The sequence below is a fragment of the Ochotona princeps genome, chromosome 24 (genome assembly GCF_030435755.1).
Source record: "Ochotona princeps isolate mOchPri1 chromosome 24, mOchPri1.hap1, whole genome shotgun sequence".
Lineage (NCBI taxonomy): Eukaryota > Metazoa > Chordata > Mammalia > Lagomorpha > Ochotonidae > Ochotona > Ochotona princeps.
In genome coordinates, this window is record NC_080855.1 from 35,048,323 (window position 1) to 35,063,792 (window position 15,470).

A 15,470-nucleotide genomic window follows, 5' to 3' on the forward strand; every position below is an offset into this window, starting at 1 on the left:
GAGGAACAAGAGCTCAATACGTGATCCCCCATTGGGTTGTCAGACAGTTCTACAGAAACCAAAGCTGTCCTGCACCCTGGGAAGGAGCTGCTGCCCCTCCAGCAGGAATTAGACAAAAAGGCTTCAAACCCTCACACCCCAGTCTCAACCAAAGGTCTGTATATGGTACATTCTGATGTTCTGCATAATATCTGGTTGTTGTACCATGTGTTATTGATTAGACGCCAAGGCTCAGAGAAGCTATTTGTGTCCGAGGCTGAGCGCTTATCTCCAGATCAAACTCCCTCTTAACCCAAATGGCCACCAATGGCACTCCAACCTCAGGCTGCAAGTCCTTTCTTTCTTCCCTGGAGCTGACATTGCACCCTTTTTCTCTTACACATACAGCAGTTCAGTTCTGTGGCAGGTCATGGCTTCAGACACTCTGTTACTGCTGCACTGTCCTCATAGCTGTTGTCTTTTGACCACTTGACTGTCACTATGTCATTTTGGAGCAAGTTCCAATTCTGACCTGTGGTGTTTCCTCCCATTATTCGTGGTGGCTGAGACGTCCATGTAGATGGACTGTCCAGCACTGTGGCTGCACAGCTTCCAAGTCTTCACATCTCTGTCATTTTCTTTGTTGACCTTGGTCTCTCCCTTCCATGATGACCTCTGAAAGTCAAGTCCCTGTGTTGTTTACTGTGATCCACTCCAAGGACCCTGCTTTAACAGTCTTCTGATCCCATTTGATCACCCATGTTTTTCATTAGGTAGTGGAAACTGCTCATAGAGCTTCCAGGTTAGATGTTTTTTATGCTCAACTCTTTATAGCTATCTTCAATTGCCTTGTCTGTTACTTTGCTTTCTCTCTTTCATTTTTTTTTTGGATTATTCTTTTTTCATTGCATTTCATTTTATAACATCGTCTCATAGGTTCTGATGTTCCCACAACCCCTCCCAGAGCCCTCCCCTCATGGTGAATTGCTCATTTTTATTTATGTATTTTTTTTAGATTTATTTTATTTTTATTACAAAGTCAGATGTACTGAGAGGAGGAGAGATAGAGAGGAAGTGGAGCTTCCGGGATTAGAACCAGGGGACACATGGGATCAAGGCAAGGACCTTAGCCACTAGGCCACGCTGCCGAGCCCTATTTATGTATTTTTAAATGAATTGAAAGATAGGGTTACTGAGAAAAGGAGAGTTAGAGAGACAGAGAGCGAGAGAGAGAGAAAGAGAGCGCTTACATCTGCTGGTTCACTCCTCAAAAGTATGTAGTACCTGGAGCTGAGCTGACCCAAAGTCAAGAGCCTCTTCTGTGTTTCCCATGTGGGTGGAGAGGCCCAAGGACTTGGACCCTCCTCTGCAGCATTCCCAGGCACATTAGCAGGAAGTTAGATCAGAAGTGGAACAGCTGGGACTTAAACCTCAACCTGTAAGGGATACCAGTGCTGCAGTCAAGGCTTAGATCACTACACCATGGCACCAAACATTGTTGCTCACTTTTCTAATCCTAGTGACCAAACTCCAAGCAGAGCAGCATCTGTGGTCTGCTTTTCCCCCAGTTCTGCTTACTGTCTGACTATGAGTTCATGACTGCTCAGGTGTCTCAGAGCTGCTTACACATCTCATGGCATTCCCTTTCACACTCTTCAACATGACTATTTCATATCTTTTTTCCCCACCCTTCTATTAGCATTCATCTGAAGCTGTCAGAATAAAACTCTGAGTCCCATGCCCCATCTCTACTCTTCATCATCTATCCTATCTCAGAAGACCAAGCATCAGGTTCCAATTCAAGACTGATGGCCATCCATGCCGTATAATTAAGGACTTGGGTCCTTTATTGACCACATTTCTCTTTCTCTGCTATGTCCTTAACCTCTTCGTGTTTATTAGCTTATTGCCATGGATGCATAGACATATGCACAGCCACCTATGTTTATTTATGTGTTTATCAATTTGACTTTATTTGAAAGGCAAATTTATAGAGATGGAGAGTTAGAGAGAGATACCTGCTATCCATTGGTTCACTCCTCAAATGGCCACAGCTGCTGCACCTGAACTGACTTGAAGCTCTGAGCAAGGAACTGCTGGGTACATGTGCCCCAGGACTTGAGCCAGCCACTGCTGCTTTCCAGGTCACAAGCTATCTTAAAGGCAGCAAGTCAGAGGGAGAGGGAGAGAAGCAGGCAGTTAGAGACCTAAATCTCCCATCCACTGATTCACTCTCAAAATGGCCACAGTAACCAGAACTGGGCCAGACTGAAGCCAGCAGCCAGGAGCTCCATGTGGGTTCCAGCATGGGTTCAGGAATCCAAGCACTTGGATCATATTCTCCTTCATTGCATCAACAGGGAGCTGGATTGCAGGTGGAATATCCAGGACTCAAACTGGTACTCCTGACACAAAGACTGCTATGTCAACCCCTACTATTAACCATTTTACTCTAGAAGTCAGGTGACATTCTTGTATGCACAGTTTGCTTGCATCTGCCTCATGTATGATTTTTATGTCCTTTTTATTATATCATAAGGTCATGCAGTGTACCCAATTCTCTCCCCTCCAATTGCTTTGTTTTGATGGATTTCTGTGTTCAGAAGGTTTTGAATGCATGTGATATATGACCTTGTGTTGTTTTTTTTCACTTAGCATAATAAAATTTGTGAAGCTTACCATGTGTACCTCTTGATTCTTTTTTAAAAATTATTCAATAGTTTGAAAGGCACAGTTATATAGAGAGCAGACAGAGAGATCCACAGGTGATTACACTGGCAAGAGTTGGGGCAGGGTGAAGCCAAGAGGATTGAACTCCCTTCTGGTCTTTCCTGTGGATGGCAGGGTCCAAGCAGTTAGGGCCATTTTCCACTGCCTTCTGGAAAGAATTAGTAGGGAGCTGGACCAAAGGCAGAGCAGTCAGGACTAACCAGCATCAGTATGGAATGATGACGTCAGAGGTTGTGCCTTATGCAGCTGCACCACACCACAGCCTTCTGTTTATTTGCTGTAATAGTCTAGTGTTTGTAAGTACCAAATCTGATTGATCCATCCATCTATTGGAGGCATTTTTATTGTTTCTACCTTTTAGTTGTGACAAATAATGCTACTATGAACATTCATGTACAAGGATGTATTTGCATGCTCTTCTCAGTTCTTGGGTTTTCCTTGAGGATTTGAGTTGCTGCATATGGTAGTTCTATATTTAAAATTTTGTTTAAGTAACTGCTAAATTATTTACTACAGGGATGTACCATTTTATGTTCCCAGTGTCAATGCATTAGGGTTCTAATTTTTCCCATATTCCCACCCATGCTTACTTTGTTTCTCCTTGAACTGGTAGCTGTGCTGGTGAGTGGAAAGTGCTGTCCAATTGTGGGTTTGACTTTCCTAAAGATTAGGACAGAGCATCTTTACATGTGCATTTGACTGCCTTCCCTTGAGAAATGTTAATTGCAACCCTTTGCACATTCTTTAACTGGGCTGTCTTTTTGTTTGTTTGTTTTAAACCTTCCCATTATTCTTTATTTAGGTAACCTACTACCTGCTCACGTATTGTGCTATAATTTATTTTTCTAGCTTTGAATGAAGATGTGAAATAAGTATCTTTTGTAAAGTGGGCAATGTGTCAGGATCTTGAAGCTTTCTTCTTTTTTTGGTAACCGTATTGCTTCGTCAAATGCATTATATAAGATTATCACAATGATTTTGCATTCTTGACCACAATTAGTACTACTCTATGGACATTTATTATGATTACATCTGATCAAAGTATCAGCATCCCAACATGTTGATGTTGCATGGATTAATAGGTGTATATACATAGAATAATCCAGAACATGAATGTGAAGAAATAATTTGAAAGTGCATCTGAAAAGATTTTAAAATGCCATAATTCAGTTTGATCCCATTTTAACAAACAGAAACATAAAAATGAACATATAGGAATAATGAGTGTATGATAGGCCAGAATATTTACTTGAAATATGAACTTTTTCAAAGGAATTTTTTTTGTTTTCTTAAATTTAAAAAAAATATTTTTATTATTTTTTAATAATCTTACTTAGTTGATTAGGGCACGAAAGGTCAAGGGCTACAGGGTGAAAGTGGGTAATACCATTGTTTCCACACTAATATTATCATTTTTTTTCCTGTATCTGGGGTCAGGGGAGAAACAAAAGGAAAAGTCCCACCCAGTCTCCCACCCATCCCAGATCCCCAATGTGAGGCATGCTCTGAGGGTCCTGCTCAAGCAGTTTTGATAGTTTAACAGTTCTGAATTGCTGCCAATCTCGCCATTTCAATCGCGATGAAACCTATTCAGAATCCACTGGCTGACATAGTCTCTTCATGGTTGGGGTTCTGAAATCAGCAGTTCAGTTGGAAGGATCTCCAAAGAAACTTCATATGAGATGATCCCAGACCCGATTCTTGCGTGAGTTTGCTAGTACAGGGTCCAACACTGTCCATAGCACCAATCAGCTTTTTCACATACTGGTCGTTGCTATTGCTAGGTTCGTTCTATTTCCTGCCCTGTCTTCCTACTGAACCAACAGGTGTTGTAGTCCAGCTCGATCCTGCCCACTTCATACATGGTCCTTATGCAAACCAGTGGGAGCTGCAGCCTAGTTGGGGCAACTCCCCATAACCCCCACGAGTTCTGCCCCCTACCATGGTTCCCATGCTTGCCAGTATGTACTGCAGGCTTGTCCAGTCTGTCCCACATCCCATTTAGCTCTCGTACATGTCAATGGGCATTGAAGCCTACTTCAACCCAACCAACCTACTATCCATCCCACACACATACTGGCAGTTGCCTTTCTGTCTAGGAACCCCTGCCCTGGTCCTGATTTTTGTGCTGTCCAGTGAGAGTGGTAACCCCGAGGGAGGTGCCCACTATCTCTCTACTAGGCCACACCCACTCCCAGATTATGCACTCTTCAGGTGGTTCTGGCATTTGACTTGACAGAATTAGCTCCCAATGCCAGCCTCTGCCATCTGATGCTGCAGCTAAGCCCAACCAACCCTCATCCACTCTAATTTTTGCTTGCACTAGTCAGAACAGTAAGCCCAACCTGGCCCTTCTCTTGTCTAGCTCACATGAGGCCCACAGGTGTTATAGCCCTGCCTAGTCTGATCTGCCCCCGTCCCGACTCACGTTTTCCAATGGAAGTAGTCCAGCAGGGGAGCCCACATTCCCCTGTCGGCTCTGCCTCCTCCCCCCGGTTTTCACATGTGCTGTTTGGTCCCTGCAACCACATCTGGTACGGCTCATCTCACCTTGGCATTCCTTAATGTGTACTTGTATGTGTCGCAACCAAACCTGGCCCGACCCACACTCTGATCTGGTGCTTGGATTTGCCAGGGGGTGATGTGAACAGGTTCAGCCTGGTCTGCCCACAACCTATGCCAAATATATGCCAGTGGGGTAATTTCCATAGCCTGTTATGGGCTGTTTCCTATCATGCTTCTTGTGCTTACCTGCAGGGACTGTGTCCTGCTAGAGATGTTGTCCAGGTTCCTCCATCAGAACCTCTCCCAGTGCCAGATTTTGTGCATACCAGTGGGTCCAAGAGCCAGCCCTGCTCAGCTCACCTCCTGTCCTAGCATGAACAGTGGCTTTTCCTTACTGGCCTTCAACTCAATCTGGTTCTTACTGTTGGATGTTTCAACCCAGCCATGGCTCTTTCATACCCCCATACAGCTCACATATGGTTCAGTAGTGGCTGAGATCTAGCCTAGTCTGTCACACATCTACCATGGTCCTCCAGAGCACAAGATGGTGCTGGAGTCTAGGCTGGTTTGGTGCTTTCAGTCCCAGTACACACTAGTGCAAGGTGAGATTATAACCATATCCTGACCAGAATGCAGCCCCCATTCCAGCCCATGCGCTCCTTGGTGGGAAACTCAACCCAGCTAGGGTGTCCCCTTAGCTCCCCAACTGGGCCTATTCCCAGCCTTAGATCACCCGCAGGCCAGTGGTTGCTCTGACTCAGCTTGGCAGAGCCCCTCACCTGTTTTGGGCCGTGACATAGATGCTGTGGCTTAGCGTCCCTGGCTCACGTAGATCAGTAGGTGCGTGGGCCTACTCTGCATCACCTGTGCTCCAGTGTGACACCTGTTCTTTATTGTGAGTTAAGGTTTGGTCGACCCTGCTCTTTCTGCCCCCTTCCAGTTGCAGCCTGGCCCACCCCCACATCCTGTTGTAGGATGCACATTTGGGTGCTGCCTTGACCTGCCCAGACTGTTGTGGGCTCCTTTACCCGTGAGTGATGGCAGGTGGCATGGTCACACCTAGCTTAGTCCATCACAACCCCAGCTTGCGAGCTAACCAGGGGGACTTGTATTTCCACAGGGTTGGGCCCACACAACCCCACAGAGTCTACCCCCAGACCAAGTTCTCTCGCGTGCTGGATAATGTCTTGACCCTGTCAAATGTGACCACTCCACCACTCCACCACCCAGTTGGGTAATGGTATCTAACACTACCAAACAGGCCCCTATCCATAGCTTTGGTGTGGACTGGTGAGTGGCCATCAGTGATGCTGCATGCTAACAGCCCATCTCTGGATTCCTAATTGGAATGGTGAATCAGTCTAACCCAAATTATCCTATGGATATTTCCCTCCAAACCATCTGGTCTCAGTCCCGATGCATGACTGAAACTTTCATGACCCTGAACTGGGAATCATCCAAAATTTACCTCTCACCTACAATGAAACTGGCATTATTCACAGGTGTCCCCAGGCAGCAACTACATAAATTAAAAATCCCAGAGTTTGTTGCCGGATGGCCAGCAGGCAAAGCTGTGCACAACTTGGTGCACTGGCCACCCAAGGTCAAGGACTCCTTCACTGCATTCCAGCAGTGTCTTTGGCATGAGTCCCCAGCATTGGGTCTGAGCTCGCAGGGGCATCCCCCACAGTCGTCTCACTGCAGGGAGCTGCAGTTGCCCCAACCCCAAAGCCAGAACCCCTCCCACACTCGCCCAGCCATAAGATGTTAGCGGCAGGGAGGAGCTAGGATTTCAATCCATTTCCCAAGTTCCCTCATGGCAGACTTACCCTGAGGGAAGAGCTCTCTTGGGTCCTAGGGGAAGCCGAGGACTCCTTCACTGCCTTCCGGCAGTGTCTTTGGCTTGAGTCCCCAGCATTGGGTCTGACCCACCAGGGGCACCCCCCACAGCCGTCTCACTGCAGGGAGCTGCAGTTGCCCCCAACCCCAAGGCCTGAAGCCCCAACTGGGCTGTCTTTAATAATGTGTTGTAAGGGTTCCTCATATGTTTTTGATAATTACTTTATCAGATCTATAATTTGCAATTTTTTTTTCCATTTTGCGAATTTACTTTTCACTTTCTTAATCAGGTCCCTTTGATCAAGGACTAAAGTTTCAACTTTCTACAAAGTTTTATTTATCTGTTATTTTGTTGTGTGCATGAGCTGGCCCCCAAAATGTATATTTGTAAATTTGGGGGTGTTTGGTACCCCTTGTAATTCATATGAATTAAAGCATTACCTTTTTTCATTTATGCAGAAGATGTTTTTTTGATATTTTTATAAAGGTTTATTTATGTATTTTTTTTATTTGAAAGGTGGAATTATAACTAGAGTGGGAGAGAGCCCTTCCATCCCCTGGTTCACCTCCCATGTAGCTGTAGTGCCTTGGGTTGGCTTGGGCTGGGTTAGGCTGAATACAGGAGCAAGGAGCTCCATCTGGATCTCCCACATTGGTGGCAGGGGCCCAGGTACTTGGGTCGTCTTCCATTACTTTCCCAGGTGCAATGCAAGAAACTGCATTAAAAATGGAACAATCATTGATGTTTAGATGGATTGCCAACACTGCGGTGGCAGCTCAACACTGTATGCCAGAACAGCAGCCCCACAATGTTGTGGTTTTAGAAGAAATTGCAATGTGTCTGTAGAATATTTTAGGTAACTTTTATTACTTTCCTAAATGTTTTATTAGGTGTGAGGTTTACAAACATGACTGGTGTTAGCAATAGTGGTGTAGCTGCGAGGGTGTTACAGCTACAGGCTGCATAGTGAGAATCACCAATGGTGTGGCATAACTTGTGGCTTTTTCCAAGGCTACCACTCTTGTGGCCTGCAGATGTCAGCCCACACATCTCCCTGTGCTTGTGAACTGGCTTGTTGATCCACTGAATGTCAGGGTTTGCTCTGACAGCTTTATGGAATGGATCAATTAAGATAACTTCAGGAAATTTGTGTGTGAAATCTTCACCAATCCAGTAAGAATGCAGGACATGCAGAGCCCTACAGTGATGCCCAGTTCATTATTTGGCAACAGACTGCAGGTTTTGTGCAAATTTGAGCTGGTTAACATTGTGATGGATGGGCTAACCTTAAGTCACACCCTGTGGCACGGGGTCACCACTGCACACGAGAATTCTATATATGACATAACCTTGCTTGACTGTACCTTGCCGGGCTGGGTGGAATTGGGCACAAGTGCAGCATCGAGTGCATCACGTCTAACTGCTTCCTCCTCCACAGTTCCTGGAGGTACTGGTAGACAGCCACCATGGCTCACCTAATGATTGCTGGCTGATGGAAAGGAAGATGTTGGAAGGAAGATATTATCTTAATATTATTAATTCTTTTAATCCATGAGATGTCTTGTATATGCTTAGTTGATCCATAATGTATTTTGGGAAAATCTGGATTTCCAATGTACAAGTCTTTAATCTGCTTGGTTGATTCTCCCCACCCCCCTTGGTATTTTAGTTCTTTATATTCTATTGAATTCAAAATGGTCAGTGACTAGATTTTGAATGCTTTTAATCTTCTATCATTTGTTGAGGTTATTTTCTGGTCTAACATCATCTACTCTGGGACATATTTATTGTGATTCTCAGAAACGTCTGTATTCTGGTTTTGAATGGAATGTTTTATGTATATCTAACAGATCTACTTGCTTATGCTGTTTCAGTGTTGTATTTCTTAAACAGAAGGATCTAATTAGGTTATATTGCTCTAGTCGTGTCTTTAGTGATCTGCCAAGTTTGACTATTCAAAGTGAGTTATTGAATTTTCTAACTATTGTTAGTAGACAACAGCCTGTTCCATTAATTCTGTCAGTTTTTGTTTCATAGTTTTTGAGTCTTATTGTTACATGTATGTGTACATCTTTTTTAATATATATTTTTTATTCATTAATTACATTGTATTATGTGACACAGTTTCATAGATACTTGGATTCTCCCCACCCCTCCCCAAACCCTCCCACCATGGTGGATTCCTCCACCTTGTTGCATAACCACAGTTCAAGTTCAGTTGAGATTCCCCTGTTGCAAGCATACCAAACATAGAGTCCAGCATCTTATTGTCCAGTCAAGTTCAATGGCTTCTTAGGTATACCCTCTCTGGTCTGAAGGCAGAGCCAGCAGAGTATCATCCCGATCAATTAAAAGCTCCAACATACCATCAGCAAAAATTTACATCATTATGGAATTAATTGACATAGTAATGAGTAACCAATATGTTAAAAATAAATGCGAGTTCTTAAACACCTTCTGTGACCACCTCAATGACATTTCAATTTTAGTGTGTACATCTTTTTGATGGAATAACTCTTGTATCACAACGTAATAGTCATTGTCTCTTGTACTAATTTTTGAGTAGCACCTTATTTTGTATGATAGTTACCCAAGCTATCTTCGTTTACTACATCCATATAGTGTATGTTTCACATTCTTTCTCTCTTGTCTGTATTCTTAGAGTAAAGTCAGTCTCTTATAAATAGAATTTTTGCTTTGTTTTGTCTGTTATAAACATCATTTGGCTTGTCTCTCCCTTTTAATTGGTAAGTTTAATTATTAGCTTGCATTTAAATTAATTCCTGACAAAGAATCACTTTGTCTTCTTCCTATGTTTTCTGTGATCTTCACATCTTTTCCTGTAGCTGCTACTCCACAAAACTGACCTCAGTTGAATTCTTTGATGTGCTGTTTGGATCTCTTTCTTGAAGTTCATTATGTTTATTGGTTACATACAGTTTTTTTTTTAATCTATTTTATTGTATTGTTGTTGACAATCTACATAGTTAATTACGGTTAAAGGAAAAAAAAGAGAAAAAAAAATGTTCAGGGGATATAGGGAAGTGGGTAATACTATTATGTCCATATTGTTTCCATCGTGTATCTGAGGTAAAGGGGGATATTGAGGGAGAAGCCCCACCCAGTTTCCCATCCACCCCAAGTCCCAGATATGGGGCATGCTCTGAGATATTTGCTCAAGTGGTTTTAATAGTTCTCCAGTTATGAATCGCTGCCAGTTTCGCTCGATGAGGTCGTCCACTGATTGATATGGTCCATCATAAGGTCTCCGTTTGCCCCATATTTTGCTGCCAACATATAGCTGAGATGAATGTTTGACCTGTTCTGTCTTCTGTCCTTTCTTGGTTAGAGTTCTGAGTCCAGCAGTTCGATTGGGGAGATCTCCAAAGAAACCTTGAGGTATTCCCAGACCAGATTCTTGTATGTTCTAGCAAGCACAGGGCCTGGCACAGTCCATCACCCCGATCAGCTGGTGGTTTCAACTGCTGGGTTGGTTCTGTATTCCGTCCCGAGTTGCACTGGAACCAATGGGTGTTGCAGTCCAATCTGGTTCGGCCCTTACATCAACCAGCGGGAGCTGCAGCCTAGTCGGGGCAACCCACAATAACCCCCACTAGGCCCGCCCCCTACCCTGGTTTGCCCTCATTGGGCGGTAGACAGGATTGGGGTGAGGCACAACCTTGTGCCTGCGGGTTAAAACTTCAGCAGCCAGGAGGCTGTTGGGGGCTGCAGGAGAGAGCGTCTTGCTCGGATCCCGATCCTAGCCAACATGTGCTCATGCTGAGCTGGGCCCGGGTGAGGAGCTCTAGGGTAATGGATGTCCAAATTGCTGCTTTTATAGCTCTAGGCTGACCCCACTGTTTCTGGGATCTGAGTCATTCCTAAAGATTCCCAATGCCAGTAACTCTTTTTCTGAAGAACTTTTAATCACTTAATAATGCTGAGCTTTGAACACCCATCATGCAAAAGATAAGCTCTGGCTTGTGTAGCAGGATATTTTTTTTTGCCTGACATGATGATGGTTCAGGAGACTGGTCACATAAGGCAGGGCCATAATATCAAGTAGCACTCTAAAACCTTATCCTGGGGTGGATTCTGTGCCGGATGTGTGGGCCACACCCTGTAGAAAGTTTAGCCCCACTGGTAAACCTAAAATTTGGGTGGTTATGGACTAAGTTAGGTGTGACCTGTGGGTGCTTCATTCACTTATGCCAGTTTGGTTCTCTAGCTTAGTGAGGGTGCCCATGTGCAGGCTCCCATGACTGGATGTTGTGAAGCCCTCTGGCTGTTGCTCTGTGTTTATTTCACTTCTCAAGGGCATTTGACAGAACTGAGTCCTGCTATAACCCTAACTTACTTCACATGACATCATTCTTGTGATTTTCTGCTCTTTTTGGTGGGGTGTGTTTATGCATTCTCTAGAGGTTGAAGTGACTCAAGGTTTGTTGCTGTGTTATTTCTTTCTTCCTGAATTGCCAAATTTCTTCCTGAATTCCCAGTTTCATAGCTCAGAACATGGATTGTATGCCAGTTAGTTCCAGAGCTGTATTTCCAGCTCAGAGGTGTGTTCACACACACAAACACACACACACACACACACACACACACACACACACACACGCCTGTATCTTCAGCATTGGTACTTACATGTCTAAGACCTCTTATGCTTCATAAATCCAAAAATGGAACTCTTTATTTGCTATTTCTCAGCCTGTTCCTCTTTGCTTTTTTCTGACTTTGAACATAATACCACTGTGTAGCTTGGGTTAAGAGGGAACGTAAGAGCTGTACTCAGTTCCTTCCTTTTCCTGATTTGTAATATTTATTTCTTCGTAAATCTGCTTGGCACATTGTCTGAAACAGGCATCAGTAAGCTTTCTCTGTGTAGATTTCAGCTTTCAGGCTGTGTGGTTTCTGCTACAACTATCGGCTCTGCCGTTATATCTGGGAAACAGTCCTACTAATACCTGATGAGCGGTCATATTGAGACTGGACCTGAGGATGGCTGGATTTGGTCAGCAGCTCATAATTGGACCTCTTGCCTGAAATATCTCTAACCTACCATTTTTCCCATCTCTTCTGTCATCCTCTAGGTTCAAGTCATATATTTTGACTAGTAGAAGAGCCTCTTTCTAGCCCTCTCATTTGAACTTCTCCCATCTGTTCTCCACCCAACATGCAGAATAATTGTAAAAACACAAGGAAGATAATCTTTTCTCTTGTTTAAAAGACTTCAATGATTTCCCATTGCTGCCTCATAAAGGCCACATTGCTTTGTAGGACGTAGGCTTAGTCTGACTCTTGAACTTGACTGTCATCCTATACTATTCTTGCATCCTATACTGTTCTCTTTTCTCACCATGCTTGTGCTGAATAAAGGTGTCAAGTGATATGACTGAATATCCACCTTTGCTCTCCTGTGAAGCTGTAATGCAGTCCAGCACCTTTTCTTTCCCACAGTTGGGCATTGTCTAGACATTTAGGGAAATTTGAAGTGGACTTTTTATTAGATAATACTAATGTGTATTAATTTTCTTATTTGTAATTGTTGGTTTTGTGTTTCTTTAGATCATGTGCTTTTTATTTGTTGTGATGCATTCTTCGATGTATTTCAGGGTAAGATTTCATAGGGGCTACAGCATTCTCCCAGTGATCAAACATGAGATTCATTAGGATGTCAACCTACTAATAAAGTCTTGCTTTTGCTCTTCCTTTTTTTTTTTTTTAACCCTGTGATTGGAAATCAAGAGCATGGATAGGTCCTCCATTTGCTGTTTCATTTACCAGATGACTGCATGGTAAGAGCTGAGACACACAGAATACAAATGCTTCCTCAGTGTCTCCCACATGGATGCAGGAGCCCAAGGACTTGAATCATTTTCTGGTTTTCCCAGGACCTGAGTGGGGAGCTCGATGGGAAGTACAGCACTAGGAAACCAACTGTACACAATTGGGGTGCCAGGCACAGGGTCAGCTCAACTTTGGTTATTGATGTATTAACAAGAATATTATGTTTTATTTGATTCATATTTATTTATTTATTTCACTTAGGATTTATTGACATTTACTGCAAAGGCAGGTTCACAGAGAGCAAGAGAAGTACAGAAATCTTCTATCTGTCAGTTTACTCCCAAATTGGTCACGTTGGTCAGATCTGAGTCAATCAAAAGCCAATGTCCAAGAGATTTTTTTGGGTCTCCCACACGGGAAAAGGATGCCAAGAATTTAGACCATCCTCTGTTGCTTTCCTAGGCTACAGGCAGGGAGTTGGAAAGAAAGTGAAGCACCCAGGACACAAACTGACTCCTATATGGGAACCCAGAACTTGCAAGGGAAGGATTAGTCGATGGAGTCATCATGCCAGGCCCTTCACTTGTATTGAAAACAAAACACAAAAAACATTGAATGGTCATACGTAATTTGCTTTGCAAGGCAGACACAGAAAGACACAACCATCTTCTATCCAGTGGTTCACCCATGAAGAGCTGCCTAGCTGAGGCTGACACGCATGGGATCCAGGAGCCCAAATGTTCATGTAGGTTTGCCCTGGGTTCGCTTGAGTCATCGGGGATGCCCGATCCTTGAGTCATCACCTGCTGCCCTACCATGGTGTGCTTGGTCAGAGAGGTTGCCTCTCAAAAGGGCAGCCAGGAGAGGAAGCAGAGGTTGGGTTCAGGGTGTCCCAAGCCACAAGCTGACTGTTGTTCCACAGGCTTGCCCCTCTGGGGCTGACCTAAGAGCTGGCCCTAGGGTTGCATTGGGAGTTCAGACAGGGAGAGAAGGCTTGGTGCAGTGTGTAATTAGCTTAAGAGTCCAATGGAACCCACTGGCAACCAGTATGGGTGCCACTTTGTGTCCCGGTTACTCCACTTCTGATCTGGTTGCCTGTTGATTTCCTGCAAAGACAGTGGAGATTGGCCCGAACCCTAGGGACCCTGCACCCATGGGAGAAACCTGGAAGAACTTCCTGGCTTCAGATGGTATTAGCTCTGGCTGTTGTGGCCCTATGGGGTGAGAACCAGCCAGTAGCTAGATCTCTCTCTTGTTTCATGTCTCTCCACTCTCTAACTTTGTTTGTCAGTTCTGCATGAGATATCTTACAGAAAAAGACCTCCTTCCACTCTGGAGCAGGCCCTGAGGCTGCTGCTTGAGACAACTGCATCCCTCCATCAGTGTTCCTGGCTAAAATTCCCACTTCTGGCTCCTGAGGCCACCTGGCTTCCCACCAACAGACCCTGGGAGGCTCAGCAAATTGGCTTCCTGCTACTCTTGGGCAAGACCTTGATTGTGTCCCTTGCTTACGGAGCTTGTCCCAGCCCAGACCCAGCCATTACAGCTCCTTGTGAAATGAACCAGCAAATGGGAGCTCCTCGATCTTTAATACATCTTTTTGGAAAGGCCACTACTAAAATTTCCAGGTCTACTGCAATAGAGCATTTTACTTCCAGGACCAAACTTCAAGAAACATGTTCAAAATTCAATTCCCACATGTTTCAAAAGGCCTGATTCACACAACTCATGAATAAACAGTCCCCCTGAAATTTTGACACACACTAGGCCAAGGAACTAGATAAGTGAAAGTCCACACCTTCACAGGATGCTTTCCTCACTGGTTAGAACCTCCATAAAGATGACCCTAAAGAGGTGGGGCTATGTTATTTGCAAGTCTCACCCTGGTCTTCTAAGGACAAAGATGATAGAGGTGGGGCCCAGCACATTATCCTGGTGGCTCAATTCTCACCTTACCTGCACCCCCCTCACCCCAGGCATCCTGAGATCCAACAGAGCCGGAGCTCTGGGTGGAGCCCTGGCTGCTCCACATGTCATTCAGCTCTCTGCTTGTGGCCTCGGAAAGCAGTCCAAACATGTCCCAGGCTTGTTGGTACCCTGAAGCCTCAGGACACTGAGATGAAGCCCCTGGTTCCTGGCATCAGATTAACTCAACTCTGGACTCGGGTACTGGACCAGCAGGCAGAACATCCTCTCTGAATCTCCTTCTTTCTGTCCATCTTTGCTTCAAAAAAATAAGGAAATGCTTCATGAAGAAAAAAGAACAAGAGGAAAAAGAAAGAAAAAACAAGATAAGAAGACACCAGCTTGCAGAGCTATTGGAAGAGCTTGAGGGAATCCATGCGATGTGCAGTGAGGGAAGAAAACTTTGGGCAAAGTTTCCCACTGTCCACTGTGTCTCCCTAGTGCCTATACAAAACACTGCACCTGTAAGTGCCAGAACCCTGTTGGAGGTCACAGCCACAAGTACAACTCCTCCATCAGGGACACAAATTTGTGCCCCCTCAAGTAGAACAGTAATCACGCTATCCTCGCCCCTCCCCCACACACCACACCTCCACATCCCTGACTCACACACAGACATCCAGAAGGGGACCAACGTGTGGACCAGAAAGCAGTTTCATAC

At 44.5% G+C, this 15,470-nt stretch overlaps 1 pseudogene; it reads left to right on the plus strand.

Moving 5' to 3' along the window:
• LOC131483169 (S-adenosyl-L-methionine-dependent tRNA 4-demethylwyosine synthase TYW1-like) overlaps positions 1-15,470 on the plus strand; it is a 35,343-nt pseudogene that overhangs the window by 13,212 nt on the left and 6,661 nt on the right.